We start from the raw sequence: 22,784 nt of genomic DNA, 5'->3' as shown, positions 1-22,784 counted from the left end.
AAACAAAGCCGAATGATTTTCATTACAGTTATTAAGGCGGTGGAACAGGGGCCAAGGAAGAGCCCATTTAATTTGGGATCGGATCAATGAGTGCATCCACAATTTGCAGAAGATGCTCTTATTATACTCTTTGACCTTCAGACATATCTATCTTTATAGTTTGGAAATAATTAAGCTTTTGTGATTTTTTTTTTTCAGTTGCTGTTTATTCTGGACAAGTGAGTCACAAACTTTCCTGACACGTAGAACCTCCAGCTGTTTACCGCCCCTACTTCCACAGATGGCAACACCAGTGGCTAGGCTAGCACAGCTAACATTAATGCTAGCCCTGTGACAAAATGCTGGAATCCCAGCTAGAGAATTTGGTTTGACAGACAGTTGTCTTTATTCTGTTGATGGCATCCAGTCTCACTGCTCCCATGGGTGTGGCACGCGATTGTTGCAACCATTTTTGCAAATTTGATCAAGTCAGACAACCTCTTTTGTAAAACATAAGCCTATTGAGCATGCATCCTCAGAAGACCCGCCCCCAGCCCTTCTCTTTCTCTGATTGGCTACCATTTGGTGTCTTTAGTTGGGGGAGTGAGATTGATCAAGGTCAGGGCCAATGACGGGAGGACCGGGGGGAAAAAAATTAACACTGGTTTACTTTTGATGGACAGTCTTAACAGTGTATTGCAGACTTTTTTTTATGTACAGTACTTCCAATGTAACTGTGTACCCCAGTATGGAAATGGGGTAGACCAGTATCCACTGAAGTAGAGGTCTGCTGTCTGAGTGCCCCTCTGTTGTTCGTGTTTGATGTGTGCATTAAAACATTTATATTGCACTGCATGGACCACAAGATTTGAATTTGTCGTTTACCCGTTCCTCCCCTCAATGATTTATTCATAGCATGTAATTTCATTTCGCAGACTGAGATGAAAGAGGTACTTTTGGGTCCCACCGAGCAGACGTACCATTGCTTCTCTGCTTATTACTCAAATGTAAGTACGATTACAGGCACTGTCCCATGCCACAAGAACACAGATCCTATTTTTTTTGTTCACCAAATGAAGCACATGATCAGTTTCGACTGTCAAGAAATAAGAATGTGGTAAATTGTTTTTTGTTTAATTTTCAGCTGCTTTTTGGTCTGAATCTGCTCTGCACGATGCGTGAACACTGGACCCAGACGACGACGCTGATGAATGAGGTCTTAATAATAGCAGATAGTGTTCAAATCTGGCTGCACACAGACACGTGAGAGGTAACAGGCGACGTGCTGATCTCTTTAAGACATGTTTTTCTTAGCGTCTGCCTGCTGCTCTATCCAGGACTTGGCGTGAGCTCGATCTTAGATTACTTTGTAGACGGATGAAGAAAAACTCCAGGCTTTATGTTCCTCTTGTGCTCCATACCTGCAATAAGGAGGAAGAGGAACAGAGAACAGAACATGTGGGTCGAAAAACTTTCTCCTGCTGTGATTAAATGGAGCGCCTACAGAAGTTGTTTCATGCTTCACAAATCAAGACTTTCAGCTAATCAGCTGAACTCCATCGCTCGCTATCCGAAAGTGTATATTTAAGCAATTTGCCAAATTTGGAAAAATGACATTCCTTTCTTTTACAGTGAATAAAAACTTATCAATAGTTATTGACATAATCCTTTGTTGACTGTTGTGTAGCTTATGTAGTGTTTGCTGGGGGGACAGTGACTGTGATTTATTTCAAACGAAAGGGTGATTTAGAAAGGGAGTGATTGTCTACAACCTGCGACATATGGAACTGAAGCAGTTTAAACCCTAGAGAAAAGCATTTGGATCCATCTCCTAACTGTTGTACCGTTCTCTGTGGCCTCTGTGAAGACGTGTGGACGTGTCTGGCACTGATTATGTACTGGCAAAGACCCCGAGCACTGCAAACAGCCCCTCACTCTTGCTGTGTATGTGTGTGTGTGTGTGTGTGTGTTGGTAGTGGAATATGCGCTCCAAACACATTCTTGACTTAGCTATCCAAGATGACCGTGAGTGACAGCTCGAGTAAGAGTGGTTATAATCATCAACTTATCCACGTTTTGCTAGACTGTAATTACTTGAGTGGATGAAACACTACATGAGCCTCACGGCTTTGTGAAATTACCAGCCGCCTGAGGCCGCAGCTCAGCCGCTCGCTGCATTATTATCACAACCGAATCTTCTTTAACGTAGCGCTAATCATATCAACCGCAATGCTCACACTTGTGGCCCACACACATACAAGTTATATAATAAAAGAGAACAGCATCTGCTAGTATGAGAAATGTGGTAATTAACGCATGAATGGGAGTTAATGGTTTGTTCTGACCTTTTGGAATTGGAGGCTGTTTATGGGAATGAAACAATTAGAAAAAAAAGCCAGTGAAACACAGAGGAAATGTATTTGATTGTACCAAACCCTGTGTAAAAATGGTTCTCAACGTGGAGATCCGGACCCCTTTTGGGGCCATGAGACAATTTCTTGCCACTAAATAGTTTTATTTATAAATATTATAAATAAATAACTTCTTTTTTTTAACATTCTATGGCTTATGTTTGATGTAATTTGTGCTGGTTTATATTTTATTCAAATGTGGGGGAGTTGAAAAGTGCCTGCACACACAAACTAGAACAAACTTTGAAGATATAATTTTCAAAAGTTATTGTCCCCACTGCTTTAAGTTGATGGAACTTTGGTTAAGGTATTTTGTAATGATACCAAATGAACTTTTCTTACAAACTTTTGTCTTAACTCAAACACATTGAGAACTTTTGGTTTAAAGGACACATGCATTTGCACCTTCTGGTGTACTAATACATAGATATCCTATATGTGTCAAGTTACTGAGGGGTATTTTGCTTTTACTACCTTAATTACACTTCATGTACGGCACAACTCAATTAGGTTCTCTGGTAATGTGTTGAAGATGATCAGGTTTGGTTCTTTTTTTGAGTTAAAGAATGCTATGAAGCTGTAAATAGTGGTAACAAAAAAAAAAACAAAAAAAAAACCAAAACAATTCCATCATGAACACCCCTGAAGGCAGATCACATTTAGAGGACAGCCATTTGGACTTCAGCTTGCAACAGATTGACTTTGTCTTCATTCAATTTTCAATTACGTTTCCTGTTCCTGTTAGAAGTCTCTTCTAAACGTGATTTTGTGAGTATGTAGATAGAAATGTTCCAGTGCCTTGTTGAGGCGGAGGGATGCTTGCCTGTGACTATTACATCATACTGTTATGTCAGTCTGGGCAAAGTCAGGTTATGCAGGTAAAATGTCTGACTTATTTCCTGTTTGGACATCGATCATGCAGCTTGTTCAAGCATTACTCATCAAACACTGCCCGAGCAGGAGTAATCCATCATTATATCCTCACGGCAGAGGCCTGCTGGCGACAAACCTTTCACTTGATCCTAAAATAGCTTTATAAAGATAATCCATTTATTATTCTTAGAATTGGTATTGAGGGTCATTGTGTTCCTCCGTGCATCAGTGGGGTGGTGGAGTATCCGCAGGCTAGTCACAGCCTGTCCCTTTTTGCAGGAGACTTCTCTGTAATACTGATGAAGTGTGGCGTACACTTGTGTGAGTGTAGCGGTTTCCTCTGTTGCTGACGTTAAATGTGTGGGGTGTTTTTTTTTCCTCTGCAGGTGCTGACTTGGACACACTGAAGGGCACATTGCCGTGGTGTCACGTTAACGAATGCGTCGCTGGGAAAACAGAGATAGCGCCAAAAAAAGCGAGTGTTTGAAGGGCAGATGAAGTGAATCATCGTGGTGCAAAGACGACTCTAAAAGGAATAAAGCTGTAAACAAAAGACAGAGCTGGAGGGTCAGGACACTCAGACCGACTTTGCAGATATTATTTATAAATAAATAAGATGGTGACATTTGCCATTCAGAAGAATGAAGCACTGATATCGAACGTGCACGCACACACAGATGATATCAAAAGATGACACATCAAAACAGTTTTGAGCTCACTCCAGGGCAACACACAAGAGCTGTGACAGCCACGTCTTGCAGTGAAAAAGCGATAAAATGAAAATAAACCCGATAGACTATTTCTGGATTCGACTGTGAATGAAAACTATCATTTCCTCCATAGTGTGACCTTCTGCAGAGGTCGTCTAGTTTTATAAATGCCAAAAAAACAGATATGCTGTTTTGAATATGTTCTATTCATATTTGTGTGAGTTTTCTAGATAAACTATAAACAGAATGTGTAAGAGTTTATGTTATTATGTTATTAAATACCAATGATAAAGATTTTGTCTCTCTGATGTCACAGCCAAACAAATTACAAATCAGTGACAAATAAACAATTGGAGAGTTTTGAGAGCGGTATGGAGCTCCAGAGGGCTTGGATGAGGACTTCCCTCAGAAAAAGACAGAAATGGGAAAAAAAAAGACGATTTGATTCATAGAAAAGTGGAGACACAAAAAATAATGCTCATTATGATAAGAGGACATTGGTAATAAATAAACCAAATGTGATACCGTATAATCCTAAATTGAAATGTACTCTATGTTTGTACTCCATATATTTCTTGTGTAGGTTTCATGATATTTTTCAGACTGAGCTGTACTCTGCCTCTACAGCAGGAGTTGATGGAATATCATTCAACATCTTCACAGCATTTACTCAAACTTCCCAGCAGTGTTAGTCATAGCTTCATACAAATGATGCAGACTGTAGAAAAACACTATTTTCTCAAAAGCTGGATATTCATGGTGGGGTTTATTTATGCAAAACTTCATAGTTTCTGAAGGAGTCTGACTCACTATTTGTTGTAAGAGTTACTGTAGAGTCCCAAATAGCAGGCAAATCTTTGGTCTAATCTGGAGAACTTCTGGAACTTGCCAGATGTGGCCCAAACTGTGACTTGGTTCTGGTTTGGGTCTCATGAGGTGGACCTGGGGCCAAGTTGAGGATGCTGCACCGACCCACGTCATTTGAGGCCAAATCTGGATCACACAGGAGAACTGAACTGAGCGCAGATGTGGGCTGAACAGTCAGTGCTTACTGGGGTGGATGAGGGGAACAGGTGAGGAGGGGGGGGGCATGGCAAGGAACAATAACAGCAGGGCAGCTTGAGGCGGCTGGACAGCGTCCACCATATTCAGATATAACCTTATTAAGTCAATAGTAAGAGATGCTGCCATGGAAACAGCGTTTTCTAACACTCGAAACTTCAGGAAGGTCATAGTCAAACTAGCCAATAATCGGTAATAAGCTATTTGGAGCCTTTTGATTTGAGTCTCGTTGTTTAAATATGGTGGAGGCATGGAGATGCCGTCAATTCACTGTGAACGAGTTTTGGCAGCATTTTTGCATTGTATGACAATTCTAACAACGCATGGTCCAAATTAGACCAACAAAATCGATTCTAACAACAGCGTTTATCACTGGTGAGGACACGTTCAAAAATCTACAAAAGATTGAAGCAGACTTAGATTGCTTTAGGAAGGAACCCCAAAATAAAATGTACAGATGCAACGTGAGAGTGCACATCGTTTTTAGTTTTAACTAGTTCAGTTTTCAAGGTATAAGAAAAAAAAATGTTGTCCCTGTATTTTTCTCTGGACACGGGAACTTGCACAAAATGTAGTTTTTACATCTCTGGAGTTGTTATGATCCTCCATCATGTCCCAGTCACAGAGACCCAGCCTTATTTTTGTCTGTGTTTTCAAAAAAAGAAAAAATTCTGATCAGGGATTTGTAACTTTATGACCTCTACAAACCTTGCCAGATTCCTCTCGTCTATCGTCCAAACCCAGATCTTGGCTCTCAGTCACCGTTGAGATGTAATCACAAGTCTGCCGAATGTTGTCGTCTTTTCTTAACAGCATCCTATTATTTAACCGGAGCACTGAGGAAATTGAAAGTAACCATTTTCAGTGCTGCTTTGTTTTTTCCTTCTTTTTTTGGTGAATCTCTGCTTATGTCACTGAGGATACTTCCTTTTAAAAATGTGCATTTCCATTTGTACATGTCCATCAAGGTTGGAGCTGCAGCCAGTGGAATTTCAATGAATGGTCGATGCTATTTTTAGTCACACTTTGACTGATGTGTCTTTACCACTTATGTGTAACACTGGAGAGGAATAAAAGCGTACACGCATACACACAATCTGCAGATAGGATTTATAATTCTGCACTGTCTATTACCTGTCATGGATGATCAAACAGGTAGTCACTCAGTACCCAGAATATTCAATTGGGAAATCCCATTTTAGAAAGCTTTATTCTAAATCTCTTTTAGTGCTCTCTACTACAGGACTACAGGTTCACAATCAGATTAACCGACTCTAAATCAGGATGGAGATAAAAATGCATCCTTTGTGGTTTTTCTCTTCATATGAAGATATATGCACTGGAATGGAAAGCATTATTTAATGTGTGCTGGGATTTTCAAACTCAGACCTAGAAATGCAAAGGGACAAACAAATGTACATCAGAGCAGCAACCACATGCAGCCATGAAAGAAAGACAAACATTACTGCCCACGTCTTCAGCACCACACCGGGGTTATGCAAACTGACCGGTCTGAACACTCAGAGACCACAAATGTTTTCTTCCTCCTCTGTAAACTGAGGTTAGAGAGGTTAATTAGTATATTTGTTATTGTTAATGTCTCACAGCAGATAAAAGTCAAGCGAGGCTGCAGGAACTGAAGCAGTTTCCCATAAGTGAGAATAACTTATTTAACATTTATCATAAGAAAATCAAATGTCTAAACCACTCCTCACAACATTTATCTATTTAGATATCAACCATAACTAAGCTCAACAGTGAGTCCAAAAATGTAGTTAATAGTTATATAGTTAGGATCAGTTAACACAGTATCCCAGTCTGTGTTTATGTCCAAAACTAACATTGGACAAATGCAGCTGAAATTAGTCCAACAAAAGCATTGTTAAGCAGAGTCTCAAGTCAAACAAGTGAGAGCCTGCTGCTTGTTTCAAGAATGTTTTTGTTGAGGTTTACGTCCCATCATCTTTGTGATGGTGTGTATGTCATGTAGTCAGAGCTGATCCGAGCGAAGCGGTCAGCGGTGACACGGGGTTGAGAAGGTGGTGAAACATTGAACTGTGTCTCATGTTGAATGACCATTTGAGCGGAGTGGCTGTCACTATGATCTGTTGACAGAGTGTAAATGGTTTTGGAGATGTGTGACAGAGGGAATACTTCTAATCGCACCTTCCATGTCTCCTCACACCTGTCACCTCAGTCAGCTGTGAGGGTATCAGAGGAAATATGACTTTCAGTAATTACCCACAAATCACCACAACCAAACAGGCAATCGATACTGACTGGAGAGAAATTAAATTATCAATCGCTAACACAGAAAGCATACACCTGTCCACCCACCGACTCTAGGAGGCACAGAGGAGCTTCTACCCCTCACATTTAGGTCAGAGAAAGCCTGTGTTGTGTTGCTTTGCTGTTCGTCAGGAGTCATCAAACAAGCCTGTCAGTCATCACTTCCTGGAGGAGCAGACGCTGCAAGGTTGAGCTACATCTGTCCACCTCTTACCCCCCCCGACTATCAATTAATCACAATCACACAGGGTTCTTCCTCTCGTCTTCACTACATTTAGATTAATGACTTCACGTGGCGCTTGAGGTAGAAAGGAATTGCATTTATTCGTGTGTTCGCGTGTGAACTGGCTCATCTGTATTCTTACGGAACTCCTAAAATCTCTTATGAATCAATTTCACTGCTGATCAAGATAGCTTATTAGTTGAGGAGTGGTACATGTGGATATATTGCTCAAATTTCACGGAAATGAAACATGCCTGTAGGTTATTATCCATTCATTTAGACCAGTGACGGTTAAATTAAGGAAATACCGTCTTGTTTAGATAACCTCTTGTGAATTCAGCAGCTTTTCGCCACAGAAACCCTCCAAGATGCAACATTCCCAAGCACAGTCGCTCGGAAATTAAAAGAGGAAATAAAAACAACCCCACTGGGTGGATTCCCTGGCATATTCAAAGCAAGCCAAGTCACTCGAGATCTTTGAAGAAGAACTTCTGATATAACTCAGTACAGTCATTTTTTTTTAGCTGTTTTGTACATGGCGCGTGAATAATAACATACGTACAGGCAGTGAGAACTTTGTCCTCATAGTTTACCAAAGTTTGCCCAAATACCCTCGCAAATTCATGTCCCCAGCAATGTGCCTGTCTCGCACAGACCCAGACCTTTTAATAGAGCTTGTACCACAGCCTAACCCATGCTGTCAGACATTCGATTCACAGAACCATCAGAGACGTCGCCTAGAGAAACTATTTGGAAAAGGACAAATGCTTTGAAAGAAATGCTTGGCGGGTGATTGGATGAACAGTCTGTCTGTCATGGGTTCACTTCAACCAATCAGATCAGAGACTTAACATAGAAGCCTCGTTCAGTGTGGTGGAAGAGCGAAAACACGTTTTCCATGGAGAGGGTCTTCAGTAGTGTTATCAGGAAATACTCCTCACTGCTTATATAAGCACACATCCATGTATAGGATATTGACTTGGACTCAAATGCATACAGTAGTTTGAAGTCTTACAAGATGGCTTCTCACACGATATCATGAGGATGAAATTCTGTGACTATGCAGCCCAACCAGTCTCATAACGTAAACGACCACCATCTCTGTGCTGTCCACCAATCTGTGGGCTCTTTCAGGTCGCTGCCATTTCTTTCCATGGCTGGATTTCCTCTTCAAACTTTGGCACTAAAATCAATTAAAAGACGATAGAACCTCGATCGGTGGAAGACAAGCTGAGGCATTAAACTGTCCTCAGCTATAGTGGGTTGTCACTTGGGCTTGACTGCTCCGTGCCGTGCCACACCCCCCCCCCCCCCCCCCCCAAAGATGTCCTGGCCAAAGGTGCTTTAGCCCATTCTACTTGACACAGCTCCAAGGAAAACATTCCTCACGTCCAGTTCCTTGATTGTATCCACTCGGCCTGTTCGATGACTGCATAACGGACTTCTGGCTGCCACTTCCTGTGCAGTACAGCTACAGGAAATGTGCTGCTGCTTGACTACGTCTTTTCAGGCATATTTGGAATGCAGGTGAACTTTTCGTTTTTGCTCACTTTGTCCACATTTGTTCAGTTTGATTTCTCCTGTGTTTTGTTTCCAGGTGTTTGTTCATTATCCGTTAGTAGATATTCCAACACAACATTACCTTATTAGCTGGAAAAAAAACACCAATACGAAGCAGAGAATGAAGCCCAAGGCTCTAATTAGACACATATGAATGTTTTTAAATTGAAATTTACGAGCAAAAATGATGAGAAAACCCAAGGCAAACTATATACTGTGTTTGCAGTTAGCTATGAAGCCAGAATTGTAATAACGAAGGAGGTTAATAAGTGATGGGATGAAAGTAAAAAGAAGATGATGTTGGGATTAAGGAGAAGCTCCTAATTGCACTTCTCTTTTTTTTCCAAATTGTGCTTATCAAATCTATGTTTTAGACCTCAGAGAAGAAATGAGGTTTTAAACAGTTCTAAAAGCCATAACTAGGTCAGCTAATTTGACAATGCTATTGCCTCAGTGCTTCGGAAAAAAAAAAAAGAAAAAAAATCAGCAGTTTCATAAGAAGTTGGATTGTTGAGTCTATAGTTGGACTTGAGGGACTTACTGTGCTGAGGCAGGTCAAAAGCTCTGAAATATTGTCAGGAAGAAGGTTGCGTAAAGATTACAAAAACAAAAAAGCAGAGACTTCTGAATTCAGCTTTGTTTTATGAAGAGAAGGAAACCACTCTTGGGAAGGCAAAAGCAAGTCAAACTCGATACTGGACTCTAAATCTTCATGCATTGTTATTACCTTCACCGAGGGGGTCGTCTCCCCCCCAATACCATCTAGATGTTAGCAATATTTTCCAAAAACTATCTGGTGGAATTTCACCTAACTTGAGCATGTGCCTCGAGAAGATATTTTGACAGAATGCTCAGAGGCTGGGTGCCATACGTATATGGTTTGAAAATCTTTCACACAACTTTCTTAGTACAAAGACTTGGCATTTTGCTCCTCCAAGTATCAGGAATAACCTCCAACTGCCCCATAGACTCCAGAGTTGACTGAGACCAGGATTTTACAGTGGGATTTCCCGCATTTTTCACACCACAAACTAATAATTTCAATCTGTTTTCAGCAGTGTCTCCTGTCTCACACTTATTTAACTCCTCAAGTTCAAGAGGCGTCTTTCTAGCATCACTAGAGTTGTTTCATCATATAAATGGAGTGAATTTCGATCTGTATGGTACTCAAAGCACTTTACAGTGTTCCCTTTTTCACCCACACACACATACACACAGTGGAGGCTGTCATGCAAGGCGCCAACCCTACTCATCAGGAGCAATTAGGAGCTCAGCATCACTCAAGGATGCTGTTATTTTGATTAATGAACAGTAATCCTGCCTCTCATATATCAGTCAAAAACTGGACTGTGGTATATTAAGAAAATTAAAATGTCAGATATTTTCACTGATTTCTCTGAATATATTGCATGGGCATGAGCAGAGGTATTGACCAATTGTGTCTCTTGTTGCTGCTAAAGCAGAAGTTTCAGATATGATTTTAGTAATTCAATTCGGAAAAGTCTATTGCTGCACAAGAATCTAGTCAGTGAACACTTTCATCTGCGAGCTTGTTCTGCTGGCCTCTCTTTGACACTGTGTGAATCTGACTTAATTATGAGCCACCGACTGAGTTTACTGAGGCAACTCTCCTGAGACCTGCTCTGTGTACTCCCAGTGCCGTCCAAATGCAGTGACCTCTCGCTGCCTTTCTCACGCCACATGTGCTTTGTTGTGTGTTTTTGCTTTGTAATGGCATTACATAGATTGCAAACTGGATTCGGTTGGTTGTTGAAAGTTAAGTCAAAAGTCTTCAGTATCCTATAAATATTACAGAATTGTGATTACATCTCATGTCATCTCATGATTACATTTCAAGTAAGTGAAGTGCATCGTGGATGACAATGCTATGCAATCCCCTCAGTGACAGTTTTATTTAATGGACTTTTCTGCTTATCAGCCATGACTTGGCTGTTATGCCACATCATGCTCATCTGTACTTATGTGCAGTATATTTTTCTTTGCTTTAATAGCGCTTTCAGTTTCAGTGATTGTTCATGTTCAAATAGCAGTGTTCATTGACTTACCGACATTTATTTTTCTATGGGAGACTCTTGAAAACAAGGCGGTTCATCAGAAAGATGCATCTCCAAGCTAGATGTATCTACAACATATTTTTTAATGTAGCGTAGCGCCAACACCTCTGCATCTTTATTTTGGGAAATGAACAATGAGAATGAACAGAGCGAGGAGCATTGCTGAGAAGATGTAGATACATGTGGGAAAATGAGAAATGTGGAGTTGTACCTTCAAATCAAATGCTGAGAAATACAGATGATTAAAGTGTGATGGAGAACACCCTCATGCATCATTATGCACACACCATGCGGTTATTGCAGATAATAATTTAGCTCATGGACTTTAATGTTTAAAAAAAAAACATTTAATTTGCCTAAATGGAGATTTTAGATACCTGAAGTAATTCTGGCCATTCCAACTCGAAATTAGTCACATCTACGTGCAGCATATAATGCACTTGTGTCTGCAAAAATATTCTACTACATTAAAAGAGAATTGATTCTTATTGCGGCAAACCCCTACAAGTTACAACCACGGAGGTCTGCGCTCACTGTTGTTAAATGTTTGAGTCTATTTTGAGATTTCATGGAGTGTACAAATGTACTGCATGTCTCAGAAAAATCAAAATTCAAGGTCTGTTTCTACTGTGAAGCTGCAGGTAGCAGTCTTATCTAGATGAAAAATCTCATATCACGGTTCCTGGCGTCCCTGCACAACTCCATTTCCAATAGACAGCTACATCACGTCTCTGACGGACATTGTCTTCCCAGAAAAAAAATAACATCATCATTTGTCCACAAGCAGTTGGAAACAACATTGACAGAGGTTATAAAGCAAGCACGTCAGGAAAGTCCAGGGGGAAGATGGATCCACAAGAGAAATCGATGTTTTACCAAAACCATGAGCTTTCTCCAGCACCAACTTGTGACTGAGCGACCCAAAACATAAAATACTGGTTTATTTACAAGAACCAAGGTCTCGTTAAAAGCTGAGAAAATCTTCTCACTAATGAGACTTATGTAACACAGTTGCAAGGGAACTGCAGTTATTGTCTCAAGAACAGGTTTTTCCACATAAAACTGCATACATGAAGAATTCCTTTCGCCTTTAGTGGATCATGCTGTTATCAAGACACCAAAAACAAGGGAACATGTCAACTCTTCAAATCTCATAAACAGTGGCTACTGAAAAAAAATCCTTATACAACAAGGACTCCAAGGTCTTGTGTTAACTGCAGATTTGTTAAGATGTGGCAATTTTATGTGGTTACCTGTCATTTTCCTGCACATCCTCTTTCTGAATTGTTTGGACTGATAGATTTATATTGCATGACCTGTTTCCAGGAAAAGATGTGCCTTCCATTGATTTATATTTGACTTTCTTGACCTCCATCTGCTCTCCAGAGGAAAAATTACCTGTTGTAACACTGTATGTGTGTGCATATGTATGCATGGGATGTTCCAGACTTCCACAAACCTGCAGGGTCCAGTTGTGCCTGAAACAGATAACCTTAGAAATGATATCTGTGATAAACTCAAGTCAGCTTGTTGGGAAAGCAACAAAAAAAAAAAAAAAAAAATCAGAAAAAGCTCACAGCAAGATAAGATAAGTAAAATAGATCAAGTGAAAATACGTAAAAGGACACTCCAGTGTCACCTTGCTGCACCCCTCTGTTATGAAGCTAATTTGCATAAGGAAATATGTCAAAATTTTGATTCACTAAATCATTAACCAGCGCCTACAAGTGCTCAAAACTCAGGAGAGAGGAAGTACTCGTCTAATCCCACATCAAGTCTCTGCAGAGACTATGAAGAGGGTACTGGGGTGCAGATTTTGCAGTGATCATGTCACAAAGGGTGCTGTGGATACGTTCTTCAAGGTGGTCAGACCAGGGTGGCACCAGCCATTGTAAATATAGCTCACAGCAGTCTGGGTGCTTGCTTTCTTTCCATTCATGGATCCATTCCTGTCCATCTGAACCACTGAAATCAGTTATGGCAAAAAAAAAAAAAAAAAAAAGGGCCCTGGACTATCTTCTTGCCACCATGTGAAAAATACATAAATGCACTGCTTGAAGTCCCTGAGCCCTCTCACTAATATTAGCTAATCCCTCTTCTGGTGATCACATTTTCCAAAGAAAGGGTTATACACTTTCCCTCTTCTCCCCCCGTCTCAGTTGCTCAGGACTTTCTTCCCCCATGGCTCCTCTGTGTGTCATCATTGCCTGCAGGGATGTTGGCTGTTATGGTCACTATGATGGCTGGCCGGATTTGGCTCTCTCAGCTGGTTCCTGGAGTGAACAATACCACTGCTGAGCTGCTGCAGGAGGAGCAGAACACTGTTCTAGCTCTTTTAGACAGCGAAGCCCATACATAAGTTTTGAACAAAATGTAAATATGTTTGACAAAATAAGAAGACAACCTGGAGCAACAAAAAACTAAGAAAAAAATGTAATCATCTGAGCTACTTTAGATGAAACATGTGGGGCTCAGGAAGAGAACACACTCCCTGTGTAGCTATGAAGGCTCATTCCAAGTTAATGACAACACAAGTTTTAGTTCCAGGCATTTTAGCTGGCCATGTCAAAGTCTGAATAGACCAAGTTCTTCTAATAAAAGTTTGCCATTATGGCAGCTGATGAGCTCCTAATGATACTCCTCTTTCCACTCTGCTTCACCTGGAGATAGAGGTCTCTTTGTAATGGTATAAATCTAGCATAGATAAAAGTGGGAGAAATGAAATCATTCCCACACTTCAAAACAAAACAGTGACAGCATTTCCCCATCTATAAAAAGAAAGTGCTATTGAAAACACAGATTTATGCTGGGAACACTCAAATACACACTGATATTATAATGGTAGGTGCTGATCTGCTGGATGGAAAAAAGATTAGGAGCGCAGGTGTCTTGTTCTGCTCAGATGTCGCATCCTGTCAAGGCTACAGTTGAACCCTGGACCATGTACAAAATAATCAACTGTAGTGACAGACAAACACCAGGAGACCTCAGGAGAGACACTGTGCTTCTTATAGATGCGGCACATTCATTTTATTTTCAGTTCTGTCATGGCGCTGCTCTGTGTCTGCAGCAACGAGCAGTGAGCCCAAGCGCGACAAACACTAGTCTGATTTGTGTTGATGTTTGTGTCCAGACAGCTAGTTGTTTCTGTTCATAACCCATGGTTCATGGAACTGTATAAAGCATTTTGAAATGTTGAAATTATCTTTTAAACGATGTGCAGTTTGTCACAATGGGCTATAACAAAATGAAAGTGGGAATCCCATATAGACTTACTTCCATTTCTAGTCTTCCCTTTTCCAACATACTGGAATAATCCAAACAAATCATCCAACAACCAGCCAAGGTGTGCAATTAGCCTTCACCTTGTTTACTGTACTGCTGCACCACGCTCCTCTCCATGTTCCTGGTATCAATACATCTGTTGCCGGGAAAATGATCCCATGTGACATTTGACTCTGATCAATATGTGAACCAGTGAAGCTCATTGCTAAGTCTCAAAGCTTCTCCTCAGTGTGTGCTGGCTCGCTGCTCCATTTTAGCTCCAGTGCCATGGAACCAAGGACTCTTAGACAAACAGCATCATCTCATAACATGCCACTCCAAACTGACCATCAAAATATATTCACATTCCAGCGCTGCTATAATAGCAGTGTCCTTATCTGACACACACACACACACACACACACACACACACACACACACACACAGTGCCTGCAAGTTGAAATTCACATGAGTGATTTTATAAAATAAGCAAAACCATTCAGAATTGTGTGATAGATTCCATTTATCATTGTGGGGGTTGTTGCACTCAGAAGAACCAAGAAGGCCACCTCAAGATTGGAAGTCTAAGGATTCCATCATTTTAAAAAAAGTTTGCAATTGCCCTGACAAAGTAGTTTGATAGGTTATTAGAAACGCAAGCATCCAAGATCGATGCATAACTACAACTCCACCAAGGCAACACGTTGTCATCGGACCCAAGATCTAAGGGACTGCACCTAACACCGACTTCTAAACTGTCAAAATCCATCCATAATTTTTGGGTTATCACGTGGACAAAACTCAACTGTGGTTGCATCATCTCCTTGGTGAAGGTAGTTAACTCACAGATGCTCACTAGTGGTCTGAGTAATTATGACAGTGCTACGGGATGAGCCGTTTCCATTTCCAACTGCAAATTTCATATTGCTCATATTGTGGCCATGATGACAAAGGTGCCCGAACCTTTTCATTTCTTGCTCCTTCATTGCAGAAATCCTCCAGAGTAGCTTTGCTTGATTCAGAGAAAAATTAAGCACTTACACCTTCATGTGGTTTAAAAATTGTGAAATGAACATGTTCCAGGCAGTGAATTAATTAAATTCACCCCCCCACACACACACACATTTTGGAACTCAAAAATACCCTGTGTTGGAAGACTGGTTGTTGAAGATAAAAGTACGTCATAAAATCAAATCCAGTACAGACAGCAGTTTTATGCAAAAAAAAAAAGTAATTGTGTCAGCTAATGTACCTCGACTGGCACTCTTATCTACCTGGAGATTGTTGGTAATGGCATAAATTTAGCACATAAAATGTGATCAATGTATTCATTCCCACTGTTCAAACAAAGAGGCAAATGCAACAACATTCGCCAGTCTAATAAGAGCTCTTGAGGGCACAGGTACAAGCTGTAAACACTTTCAAAAGGCAAAGCGGGTGAGATTCATGTGGTGCTGATCCCAGTTTTCAGTAAACAGGTTTTTTTTTTTGTACTTTAAGGTAAAGTGGCTTTAATTTGCAGTATTTCAGTGGATGCAGCACATAGAAAGGACACCCACAAATAACAGACCCAGCTGCGTGGCTCAGTACCGGCCATCTCTCAAGTCTCCTACAGAAACAGTGTCAGTGTCCTTGAGAAAGAAGCTGAATCTCTTTTGATGAGCTGATTGGCACCTCCGCCGTCAGTGAATGTGAATGAGTCAAAGAGGCAGCATTTTTAAAGTCTTTTGAGTGCCGTTACGGTGGAGAGGCACAATATAAATAGAGCCCCTTAACTATAATATGCAGTGGAATTATGATTGCGTTAAATGAAACACTTCAACACTATTGTCTTCCTGCTGAAGAAAGTGAGATGAACTGAGAAGCAGAGATGTCTCGCTATTGGACCCCAACAAAAACCTGAGCCTTTGAGCGGTCATGTATGACGCGATATCACAGCTGACATGACTTGTAGCCGACTCAATCTCCGCTGAGGACTGATAAAATGGCACCGCAGTCTGGGGCAGATTAACATTTAGGGAGTCTGAAGGGAGACTGGATTTTTATGTCGCACAGTCTGTCATGTCGAGGGTACTTGCATCTCCTTTAGGGACAAAAAGCCAATCATTTGAGTTGAGGTTGTAATCATTAGTAAGAAACAAATGGAAGCCAAAGCAATCTGCTGTGAAGTGATGCAAAAACATGACACCTCTCCCTGAAGCTGTTCAACAAGCTAACAGACCCCTTTTCAGAGAGGGGCTGAGAGTGTTTTTGGCCTGTGCATATACAGTACATGACAGGAAATACCAGGCATTTTGATGGAGGTCAAAAGCCTCTGGGTTGTTTAGAATGCAGCTGAAAGGGACGTTGTGGATGACAACATTTCTTTCAAGATCACTCAAAACATGATGGATGCGTTACCGTGTAGGTTGATAATCTCTGCTGCATCAGCACAGTATTGCATGACGACGTTACATGCCAACATGATAACAGAATAACACATTTGCCTCTGTGACCCAAAAAATGGGAGCATAGTGTTCCTGAACAGACAAATCCATAGTCAGTCTGATGAAGAAAGGTTTAGACAGAAGAAAGAAAAGAAAAAAAAACTGGTTTATGTCAGCTATAGTTCCTTTTAATTTTAAGCAGACTTTTGCAAGAAAGCAAAATAGGGGCATTTCAATTCATGTGTCCGTAAGTAACAAACCTGGTACTGAAATGTGTATTTTCAGATGTTGCTGGTGTGGGCAGAAGTCCAGCAAAATGTGAGGTCTTTAAATAATTATAACTATTAGATTTTTCCAGAGAAAAAAAAGACAAAGTTTGGGAATACCCAGGAAGATAGGGTTCTATCGTTGACAAATGATTTGATCCTAAAAAAAAAAAAAAAAAAAAAAAAAAAAAAGGAATCATTTGGATAAAATAACCATCATTTACCAAAACAGTTCATCTCATGAGTGAGTGAGGCAGCAAGAGATTGACCGAGATTTGTTCCCTGTAAACAAGTGACTGGAATCACACCCCGAGTGAGTGTATCACTGCGTTTAAGCAACAGCCGGCTAGCTACAGACAGCAGGTGAATACCACCGTGAAGGAGGGTATGATCAAGAAGCAATGTACTATTAGAATTAAAAAAAAAAAACTTTCTAGAAACAGAAATATGCATCACTACACTCAAAAAATACAAGATGAACCCTTGAGCAATTAGAGGAATGTAGAACATGTCCCTCAAAAAAGGAGTATCAGAATTCAATACCTCAAGTCAAGATGCTCCTGACACTCACTGCTTATGACGCAATGTACTGCATGGGTACACATGAACACAAACCTAGTTCCCCGTTTTAACGTACTTTCCTGATGAACCCAAAATTACAGGCTGGCCCAGAGGAACGTGTAGACTCACCTGCTGCAACCAAGAAACACAGCCAGTCCAGCAAATCAGAAGCTTCATTTGCCGCCATGAGGCCTAGCAAGTCCAACGGCCCTGCCATACTGTAATTTAATTTAAAAAAAAAAAAAAAAAAAGAGTCAAAAAACAGTGTTCATCTCCAATACTCAGTAAAGACACCTTTAAAATGTTGTCATAGTGACAAATCAAGAGCTGCTCAGGTGCGCTGCACAGTGAGTTGGAGACTTTTTCCAGCACTGAATGATTTGATGAACGACTCATTTGAATGACCTGATTGTAGTGATTCAGGACACTGAAAAGAGCAATATTTCCCAACACTACCAGGAAGACGCAGTCAGCAGAAACAGTTGGTTAATCACACAAGTTTAGCTCCTATTTCAGGGTTTTTCAAGCTCAAACTAGACTTCAGAGTAGCATTCCTTTTTCTCGATTTCAAAGATTCAAAACTTCCATCACACTAACTTACTTTGCCAACCTCACAAGTTCTTCTCAGTCCAGTCATGAGACAGTAAATTTTTCAGTATATTTGCTGGCTCCGCGCATGGAATAACCTCCACTCAGTTACTGCAACTGAAGAACAAACCAAAATTAACCAGACTGCCAACAGCTGTGTCCCTTTGCTCAATTACACTCACCTGACGCTGATCGCCTGCAGCTGATCGCTAACCACGCCCACTCTCACTCTGATTCAATGGCAATGAGGAGAAAAGAACAGCAAACAAACGGGAAGAAACTCAACATTCATAAAATCCAGTAAATATATATCAAACTATGCGCAAACAAAATTTCAAGTAGCCCTGTAGCACTGCTACTAAAAGCACTATTCAAGTCATCAGCTTTACAAATGCTATCGACCCATTTTCTTGTACTGCCAGTTCCTTTTCACATTCCTGTGAAAACTTCCTGCCTTTTTTAGGCAGCGTGCAAAGAATCATTGATCCATCGAACCCTTGAAGAGGGCCGAAATTCATCAGAGCATTCATAGAGCATCTGTCCAACACCCCTAGAGTCAAAGCATTAATCAAATGTATTGTTTGATTATTTTCTAAATTAGTTGCAGTTGCAAACTCAGAAGAGGCTGCTGCTGCCAGTAGTGGTCCGTTTCACAGGACACCTTAAATTCTGCAAAGAAACCTTTTGAGACCGGAATTTATTCCGTCCTGTGTAATTATCCAAAACATACTCGTGTCTGACAGGCATCTCTGCTGCGGTCTGATGTTGTCTCTGCATCGTATTACACACAAACGCAGGTGGACTAAATGAGCTTCTTTTTTTTTTTTTTAAGAAATCCAATAATGAGGATGTGTTCTGACGGCTGAGGCGAGCCGTCGTGACTGGAAACATTTGCGCTGCTGAGAGACGTTCAGCAACATATACCAAACAAGCGCAGTGGTTGGGCCAACTGTGTCATTCTGGAGTATATGGATGATAAAAGTTTTGTCTGTCCAGCCATTTGATTTTATGGTGTGTAATCACTGTTAGAGCCTTGTGGAACAAGTCTGTGCCAGTCATGCACCCTCCAGCAAATATCAGTGTTGCTACAGAGTGGCACAGGAATGAGTCCAACCAAGAAGTAGGTTAGGATTGGTTAACGTCTGGTTCCCTCCTCTCAAAGTCGAAGGGATTTTTTTTTTTTTATAGTTAAATTTCATTAATAAGGTCAGAAGTTCACACTTGTTTCAGATGTTTAAATAAATGAAATAAGTTGCTAAATATGGCAATCATGAATTTCAAAGTATTTATGTGGCTAAAAATAGCAAATGCTAACAAGTGGCTAAAAGAGACATTAAATGTCATGATGGCCTACTGACCTTCAAAAATGTCTTTCCTGCAGCACTCTGCTGTAAATCTAGTGAGAAAGTGTGCTGCTGCGGGTCCTCCAACCCAAGCAGCAGGAAGCTTAACACTAGCATATGTTTTTTTTTTGGGGGGGGGGGGGATGCTACAGAACTAAGACGAGATACTGAGTGTTAGCATTTTTTTTCTGGTTGCCACCAATTTTTAAAAAAAGCAACTTTTGGGTAAAAAGATAAACTCATTTCATTCAGCAATTCAAACAAAGTTGAGTAGGTCCAGGACAGGAAGGCCAAACCATCACATCCTCCTGCACAGGAACGAGTGCTGAATAACTGCGGAGGAGCTCTTGAGCCTGGCAGTCGTACTAGCCAAAATCTTGAGCCCACAAAGATCAGCTGGTCCATCTTCACTTCCTGTGTGGTTCAGCCTCTATTTGATCCAGAACAAAGACCAGAGGAAGTCCTCTTCCTTGTGCCGACATTTTTACATCAGTAGGTTCTCTGTTTCATAGCAACAAAAGCAAAAGTGTCTCAGATGGAAAAGAAAAACACTGCGACTCCGAAGAGCTGCCAGCTGGATGCTGTCAGAGCAGCGCCTAGAGTCTTACACACAAGGGCATTTCCCTTGCACTCCTGTTGCAGTTTATACGTCAGCACTGCAGTTAACGTATCGTTGGGTTTATTATAGTTTTGGGGTCATTACAGTTTTTGATGCTTGCGTTTACAACATCTTCCATTGGATCATTTCCTCAGAACACACCAGTCTCTCCCATCTTTATTTCTCGGTGCCAGCAAAAGTCAAGGGCTGTAGGCATTGTCTTTTAGGAATGTTGATCCTTCCCATTTCTTATTAATAGGATACCTCTGGAACACCTTGAGGGAGTTTCTCCAAACTTCCACTGGGTGTGAAAGAATGACCGGAACTGATATTGGTGGTCAAAGGTCAAGGTCACATGACAGAGGCATACAGCTTTGATGCAGTAAGTCAAACAATTGAAATGTTGTAGTTTATTTTGTCTTAATGGATCTTCATGGCCCAGATGAGCCTCCTTTTTAATATTCATAGCCAGTCCTAATATTGCCATGCATGCAAGTTGACTTCCTCTCCTCACATTTGAAACTCACTCTCTTTTACATGGATCACTGTTCAGATGTTTGAAGCTCATGTCCTGCGAGCTACAGCTGTTGACTCTCAGAAACTGCCATGTGATCGTGATGTGACTTTTGAGTCTTCCACATCTCATCTGTCCAGTTTCCAAGAGTCTTTTCACCCCGGCGGGTCAAAGCAGATGGCCGCCCACATACATCCCGGGTCAGCTTGGTGTTTCTGCCTGTTAAGAGGCGGATTTGCATCACCACTGTCACTCATGGGGAATTATTGTGACTGGTTGCAGAAGCCGTCTTCATTGGCATTTTCACTAATTTCGCACTTTTCCCTGACACTTTTAATCTGGTCTGTCTCACTATTGTTATTTGAAATTTTCTGGCCAGGGTGATAAGGCTTCCTGCTGTGAAATACTGGCCAACCTGTTCTTCTGTCATTGCTTGTATTCAGACAGATGGCTTGCAAGTCATCAACCACAATTGGACACCTGTTGTTCAGGATGGTTTGCATCAACTCTCAAGGATTTATTCACCTGCATTGCTGCTGAAAATCATGTCCATCTCCAGAAAATCCCTTTGCCGCCTCTGAAAAAGTTCTTACTTTTCAATAATCCGTGACTTAAACTGCTTTAAAAACATGAGTAAAAACTTGAGAATTTGGTATGTTTTAAAACTTTTTTACTGCTATTACAAATGGAGCCGTTTTGTTTGCCTTATTAGTTGTTGATCATGAACCCGAGTGGAGCTTTTATATGACTGTTTTGTGCCCTTCTATCCCAACCGTTACAATTTAATCAAAGTGAGATGTACGCTCTCAATCAGAAAATCACTCAAGATTGGCCATCTAGCTTTGCTGCTCAGTGACGTGAACGCACAGCTTCACGTAATTAATCATTAATTCATTCTCAAATAAACAATGAGAGATGATGTGCACCCTGCAATCAGCAGGGAACAATGTAATATATGCAACAGGAATCCGAAGGCAGCAGAGGAGAGAGAGTGTGCGGTAATCTTGGACCAACATGGCTGCCAGAGTAGTTGTGAAACATCTTACGATATAGTCACAACATGTTGTGTCCTTACTGGTCAAAGTGGTGCATCTCGGGCTGATTCTTTCCCATGCAGACCTTGTTTGTCTGCTCTGTGACTCTGCCTCTTGACCCTTCCTCTCCTCCTGTCTCCCTGGTGGTTTGTGCAGGCCTGTCCTTCTATTTAAGCTATGCACGCCCGGCCTGGGGTGTCAGCTGCAGTGTCACTGGGAAACTTCACAGTTTTGCTTCAGGCGCTCAGTTTTTTAAACTTCAACAGTTTGAACCGGCTGGTCGGTGCCCGACGGCGGTGTAGATGATCTGATGGATTCTGCTCTGTCACAGTGATGCAGCGCAGAGGAGAAATTCTTCATGCTTGTTGACGGATGGTTTTCTTTCTTTTGTTTAAGCTTTATTCTGAAAACAAAAACAAAAAAAAACATTATCCTACTTTTACACAACTTGGTCCCACACAACAGCATGCACTTTGAAGCCCATCAAATCTGTCTTCAAGAAAGCACTCAAAATTCTGGACAGAAAACCATCATCATTTTCATTTTTGCAACATTATAAGTAAGCAAGTTGAAAACAAAGCAGCCTTGTGCTCATATATGACCTGCTTTCTCCTCTGACGCCCATTCCTAGAGGCTTTCAGGCTTATTGTACATCTCATAGGTGTATTGGAGAGATCCTTGTCATGTTTAATGTGTCCATTTGTTGTAAACTGTGAGATGTGTTGTTTGATGTCCTGTGCTTTTTCCTATGACCTGCCTTATATTTCTTGGTAACTGCCTTAGAAAAAACAATTGGAGGACACAGGACAGTTGAGCAGTTGCGCTAATTTCTGCATATTTACATTGATGTTTCTGCTGATATGTTCTCTCTGTACTTGCGTGGGTTCTCTCTGGTACTCCAGCTTCCTCCCACAGTCCAAAGACATCAAGAGAGGACGAGGCTGATTGATGCTCTAAATTGACTGTAGGTGTGACTGTGAGTGTGAATGGTTGTCTGTCTCTATGTGT

General features: G+C 41.0%; 1 long non-coding RNA gene across 1 annotated transcript; it reads right to left on the bottom strand.

Annotated features, from left to right (window-relative positions):
* Positions 1-244: 244 nt before the first annotated feature.
* LOC147257547 (uncharacterized) lies at positions 245-18,472 on the bottom strand. The gene is made up of 3 exons (XR_015117479.1): positions 18,301-18,472; positions 17,829-17,917; positions 245-1,400 (listed from the first exon to the last, which is right to left on the bottom strand). It is a non-coding gene; the product is annotated as an uncharacterized LOC147257547 (long non-coding RNA).
* Between the last annotated feature and the right edge of the window lie 4,312 nt (positions 18,473-22,784).

This window comes from Aulostomus chinensis, chromosome 8 (genome assembly GCF_037954235.1).
Source record: "Aulostomus chinensis isolate RoL2024-O1b breed Wild chromosome 8, RoL_Achi_v1.0, whole genome shotgun sequence".
NCBI lineage: Eukaryota > Metazoa > Chordata > Actinopteri > Syngnathiformes > Aulostomidae > Aulostomus > Aulostomus chinensis.
Note: the sequence above shows the minus strand (reverse complement) of the source record. Positions and strands in the feature narration are given on the sequence as shown.